Below are 6,000 nucleotides of genomic sequence, written 5' to 3'. Positions count from 1 at the left end.
ATTTCTTTATTACCAATTAATCATTATATTTAATAAGATTTAAAAATATTTTTCCAGGAATTTGTTTTCAATATAATCACTGTTTGAGGTATTTAGTCCATGAAATTGCCAGAAACAAAGCCTATATTCTTATTTACAGTTTATTATCCAAAATTTCCTGGAGGAATATTTCCTTACAATAATCAGTAGTTAACAGAAATACTTAAACTCAATATGCAAATATTTTACAAGAAAAGTTGTAGATATTATAGACTACTTTTAAATATGAATTTTTAGTTGAATGTTTATCAAATATCTGGTTGACTACTTCATAGATGTCTATTATTTTTATTAAATAGAAGTTTAAATATTGTTCAACAGTGCATTTAGTCTTTGAACCATTACTCTATGGGCTCAAATTCACTTTAGGCGATCTGTGAGGTTATGCTATTTAACAATTTCAAAAATCTCTGTGATTTAGAACAACAAATATTTATGTTTTACTCTTGTTTCAGGTTAGCAGAGGCAGGTGAGCTGCTGCAGTTCTGCTCCAGGGTAAAGGTCAGTTTCAGGTCTGCTCCACATATTTTCTTATTCTGAGACCCAATATGTTTTTCTCATATCAGGCAGAACACATGATATTGACCTGAACGTTGCACTACATTTAAAGAAGTTAGCATTTGTCACCTCTGCTCACAAACAATTGGGTAAAGCAAGTCCTATGACCAAGGATAGCAATACAACTACCACAGTCTTTGAAGTTATCTTAGATATGTTATTTATGCCTGAGGTTGCTCTTAATCTCAGTCTTCTTTGAGAAAATGAAGATTTTAATCTAAAATTCTCACCAGGAATCTTTGGCAACATAAATGTCTAAATGGAAGGTTTTTAAAAAACAAAACAAAACACCAAAACCAAAAAACCCTCAAGCCAAATTTCTCACATTCTAGGTCAGAGTTTTTTGTGGGAAAGATTATCATGCCTGTCAGTGTTTAAACTGATTTGGAAAAAAGAATTTCTCATTCTTAGAAATGTGTAATTAATTAAACACTAGCCAAAAGAGATGAATTCCTACTGGAGTTTAAATTAAATAAAGATGCTAACTCCCGCCCCCCCTTTTTTTGCTCTTTAGGGCCACCCTTAGCATATGCAAGTTCCCAGGAGTCAGGTGCCAGCCTATGCCACAGCCACAGCAACGCCATATCCGAGACATGTCTGTGACCTACATCAGAGCTCACAGCAACGTCAGATCCTTAACCCACTGAACAAGACCAGGGATTGAACCCACATCCTCATGGATACTAGTTGGATTTGTTACTGCTGAGCCACAACGGGAACTCCTTAAGATACTGTTCTTAAAACCATTTAATTTTTTTTTTAATTTTTATTTTTTGTCTTTTTAGTGCTGCATCTGCAGCATATGGAGGTTCCCAGGGTAGGGGTCTAATCGGAGCTGTAGCCACCAGCATATGCCATAGCCACAGAAACGCCAGATCCAAGCTGGCATCTGCAAACTATACCACAGCTCATGGCAACGTGGGATCCTTAACCCACGGAGTGAGGCCAGGAATCAAACCTGCAACCTCATGGTTCCTAGATGGATTCATTTCCCCTGTGCCACGATGGGAACTCCAAAAGCATTTTAAACATAGAAAATATTCAGGATCTTTCTCTTAGCACAGCAAATATTGGAGTTGAACCCAACTAGTACACCTGAGGATTTGGCTTTGATCCTTGGCCTCACTCAGTAGGTTAAGGATCTGGCATTACCAAGAGCTGTGGTGTAGTTTGCAGACTCAACTTGGATCTGGTGTGGCTGTGGCTGTGGCTCTGGCATAGTTTGGCAGCTGTAGCTCTGATGTGACCCCTAGCCTGGGAACTTCCATATGTCACACCTGCAGCCCTAAAAAGAAAAAAAAAAAAAAAGTTATCAAATATTTCTCGGTCGCAGTGCAAAATCACATATTATAGCTTCTGCTTATGTTGTGATCACATTGAAAATGCTAGATTGAATGATAATTCCTGGAATCAAGATTTGAAAGGATATGAAAAGCATATATTTTTCAATTTCAGTGTATTGATACACTATTTTGCTGCAATCAATTGTGAGGTATGTTAAAATCATTAGTTATTCATGACAAGTAACTATTATTAACAATAGTTAAAATACGGAAGATTAGGAAACCAAGCACAGCCCTGAGGCCTTCTTGGAGACAGGGCTGAGTCCTCCCTCCAACTCTAATTTATAGAAAAGCCTTAGCCTCCTAGGACTTCCTTGAGTTCCACAGAGCAAATTTAATTGGAGAACTGAGAAAATAAGAAACAAAGGAAAACTGTCAAGCAAGACAATATAATAGTAATTTAACCATAAAACAAAGTCAAGGGCCTTCAGTTCCTCCTCAAGGGCAATAGATGATATCCAGAGCCATATCCTTGAGTTGTTTCGCAGATACTAAAACTTGTACCAGGTGGATGAAATTAACTCCTGACCATCAGCACATAGACCCCAGAGCAGTGGAACCAGAAGGATGATGTTAACTCCTAAAGTACCACTTTGTTTCCTCATCTCCAGTCAATCAGAAGGGTGTCCACAAGCTGATCAGGTATCCTGCCACTCTCTCCCTCACCTTGCCTTTAAAAACCCTTCCCTGAAAGCCATCAGGGAGTTCAGGTCTTTTGTTCAAGAGCTGTCCTTTCTCTTTGGTTGGCCCTATGTTGGGCGCCTTGCAATAAACCCTGTACTTTCCTTCACCACAACCTGGTGCCAAAAGATTGGCTTTACTATGCACAGGCAAGTGGACCCAAGTTTGATTCTTTTTTTTTTTTTTTTTTTTTTGCATTTTAGGGCTACACCCATGGCATATGGAGGTTCCCAGACTAGGAGTCGAACCGGAGCTACAGCTGCCGGCCTATACCACAGCCATAGCAATTTACGAGCTGAGCCTCCTCTGCAAACTACACCACAGCTCACAGCAACGCTGGATCCTTAACCCACTGAGCGAGGCCAGGGATCGAACCTCATGGTTCCTAGTTGGATTCGTTTCTGCTCCAAGTATGTTAAGGAACACCGCTCCAAATTTAGTTCCTTAACATACTTCTATTTGTTTTCCTATGATATCTCCACTTTCACTTACTTGCATTCTGATTTTTTTTTGTTAAGTAGCTGAAAGGAGTTATAGTTTGACAGGAATTTCCATAATCCTGGGTTCACCACCGACTACTTGTTTCATCTGTGAATCTCATCCAGTGGAAAAAAAGATTGAGTATCATTCTTTAAAGACCAACTCCCTACTTTTACCAGAACTTGATATACAGAGAGTAGTTTATCTAGCCAGGTATCTAAGTACCTAAGTCTATAACTTAGGCCTCCTTGACTCCAGTACAGTGTTTTCCGTTTCAATAAATTACCATTTATTTTCAACAGCCAGTATAAGAAAGTGTGGTTGAGGCAAGAGAGGATTAGACAAGGCGATTCATTTCCTTCTGATCTTTATTTAGTCTCAGTTCCCAAAGTAAAGGAAAAGCACCAGAGAAAAACAGCCCAGATGGTATATTTTGCATGTTAGCTATACTGTAAGAACATTCTTTTTGAAATGTATGTGATTTCAACTCACAATAAAAACACACATAAGACATAAACACTCTCCTCCATAATTGAACCAAAAGTTTCACGAAGAATTCTTGCCTTTATTATATGTGCCCTCTGATCTTTTCTATTTTATTCCATTCTAGCTATTAAATAAAATTGACTTTTTTTGAAAAGTTTGAAAAATCTTGCTCAAGGAACTAGGAGGCAGGTTTCAATCTATCAAGCTCCAAAATTACCAGCTTTGCTGAAACTGTGTCAATCACAGAATAATAAACTTCCCTCATATTTATTTGAACTACAAGTACTATCTCCCAGACTTCAGAACAGAACCTATAGAATCTTCCTCATTGGAACACCAATTCATTACAATCTCATAGATTCTAAGACTCATTGTTTTTCACATTTTAACATCTCTGGGTTCAAGATATGTCTTTAAAAAATCAGTAGCAAGGCATAGTTTAATTGGCAGTATTTCTTTTCCTTTCTTGGGTAATATGAAATAATGGTGAGTCTTAAAGTCCATGATTGTTTAGAGTTTCTACGAAATACCTTTGTAAAGAGATTACATAAGCCAAACGCTATTGCTTATTCATTTCAAACTATCCAGCTGATCAAAATGCTTTTCGAGGTCTTAAGAAAATGAAATAAGAATCGCTTAAGAGAGAAAACTTAGATAAAAGGAAAAATGAGTTACAAACTGTTTGGATATTACAGAAAGCTTTCTCATGTGCCTTCATTGTTAGTAGAGTTTATGATCTTTCTGCTTTTGCACTTCCCTTATTTTTGTATTGTCATTGTCCTTCTTTTGGTGTCCAGCCTTTTGCTCTTTTCCTCTTATTAACAGGTTGGGGGGAAAGTTCCTTCAACCACAGTTAAAACGGAAGGCAAAAGGTATGTCCAAAAGTTAAAGTACCTGAAAAAAATCAAGAAGTAGGCTTCACTTTAAAAATAGAATAAACTGTCAAATTCCTGTGTATCTGTGTAAACCGCCATCAACCTATCACACTGTAAAGCTGGCATGAAGGATCTTGAACAGGACTAGGAACAAAAATAAGTTTGCTAGGTTATTTTCATCCTAGCGTGAAGGAAATGCACCAACCTTTCCTCAAAAATAAAAACCTCTACTGAAGAAAACAGTACACTAAATGCCACAATTAACGTGCTACCGGAAACGGGAACAAGTAGTTATGGCTTTCCAAGCCAGACACCAAGATGCCTTCTGTGTTCCTTTGTTTGGCTGAAAGTTTAGCCAAACCCAAACTGGGGAGGCGGGCCTCACGCTGGGGCCTCAGGATGGGCGTGGGGCCCAGGGCCCTACCCCGAGCTCTGTTCTGCAGTCTCCTCAGAATGGGTAGTGCCCTGCACAACCGGTCCCGAAGGCCTCGCCCCTGTAAGCTCCGGGAGGGCGGCGGTGGATTCGCCTCCCTAGACCGCCCTCGAGTGTGCGGAAGCGGTTCAGCGGCGACAAGACTCCACCAGGGTGGAGTGTTGACAGTTGCGCCCGCGCGGCTGACGCCCGCCCGGTAGGGGAGGGGTCTTCGCCTCTTTCTCCCCGCGTCGTCACATGACGGAAAAGGGGTGTGGTCCGAGCCCTGTAGCCGAGGTCGGGGGGCGGAGCCGGGGGGCGGGGTCGGGAGGGGAGGGCGCTCGAAATCGAAGGACCTTGGCCGCTCTAGGTGCCCAGAGAGGCGGCGACTCGGCCGATGATGACAGCATTAGGCCGCGACGCTTTCCTGGCCAGGCGCGGGTGATAGCGGCAGCCGCATCGGCGGCAGTGTTAGATTTCGCCGCGGCCGCAGCCGCCGTCAATAGCCGGCAGGCGGAGGGAAGGTGAGGGCCCGCCTGGGCGAGTAGACCGCGGGGCCGGAGTTCCCTCCCCCTTCGAGGGCGAAGCAGGCAGTGCCTCAGTGGCGGCGAGACAGCGCCCTTGCTGTGGGCTCGCGTCTCAGCTGCCGCCGGCGACAGCGGCTGAGAGAAGTTGGGGTCCGATTGGACGCGTGCAGGGCCCTAGAGGAACCGGCCACCTGCGCCCCGCCTCTCCGAGGACTCCGCATCGGTGAGTGTCGCGCGGGTCGGTGAATTGGGATGTGACAGGTTCGCTCCCCTACGGGCGACTTGCACCCCCTGCCCTCCCACGTTCTGAGCTCGGCCTGGCGGCGACTCCAGGCACCCTGCGCCGGGGAGTTTTTCTTTGGCTCCTTTGTCCGCTTTTGGAGTGGGGAATTCCAGAGGCTGGCGGGGATGTAGTGTTTTGGGGCCCGCGGTAGGTGCGTCTGCAACCTTACAAAGCCGTGGCAGGGGCTGGGGGCTGGTAGGAGCTTTTTGACTGTCTGCTTCCTCCCGAAGTTTGACTGGGCGGACCGCGGGGTCTTGCCGGAAGCCCCAGCGCCGGGGAGAGCTGGCGCTTTGTCACTTGGTGCAGTTAAGGCGAG

General features: G+C 43.6%; 1 protein-coding gene across 5 annotated transcripts in view; it reads left to right on the top strand.

Moving 5' to 3' along the window:
- The window catches only part of OSBPL8 (oxysterol binding protein like 8), a 176,520-nt gene continuing 175,710 nt past the window's right edge, over nt 5,191-6,000 (top strand). For 2 of the 5 annotated variants that reach the window (XM_021092052.1, XM_021092053.1), the window contains exon 1: nt 5,221-5,624. The gene's annotated coding sequence lies outside the window, so the exon portion shown is untranslated. Of the gene's footprint in view, nt 5,625-6,000 lie in introns of all 5 variants that reach the window. The other 3 variants (XM_005655643.3, XM_005655647.3, XM_013988328.2) reach the window with 3 other exon arrangements.

The sequence above is a fragment of the Sus scrofa genome, chromosome 5, assembly GCF_000003025.6.
Source record: "Sus scrofa isolate TJ Tabasco breed Duroc chromosome 5, Sscrofa11.1, whole genome shotgun sequence".
NCBI classification, from domain to species: Eukaryota; Metazoa; Chordata; class Mammalia; order Artiodactyla; family Suidae; genus Sus; species Sus scrofa.
This window is presented reverse-complemented; position numbering and strand designations above follow the sequence as displayed.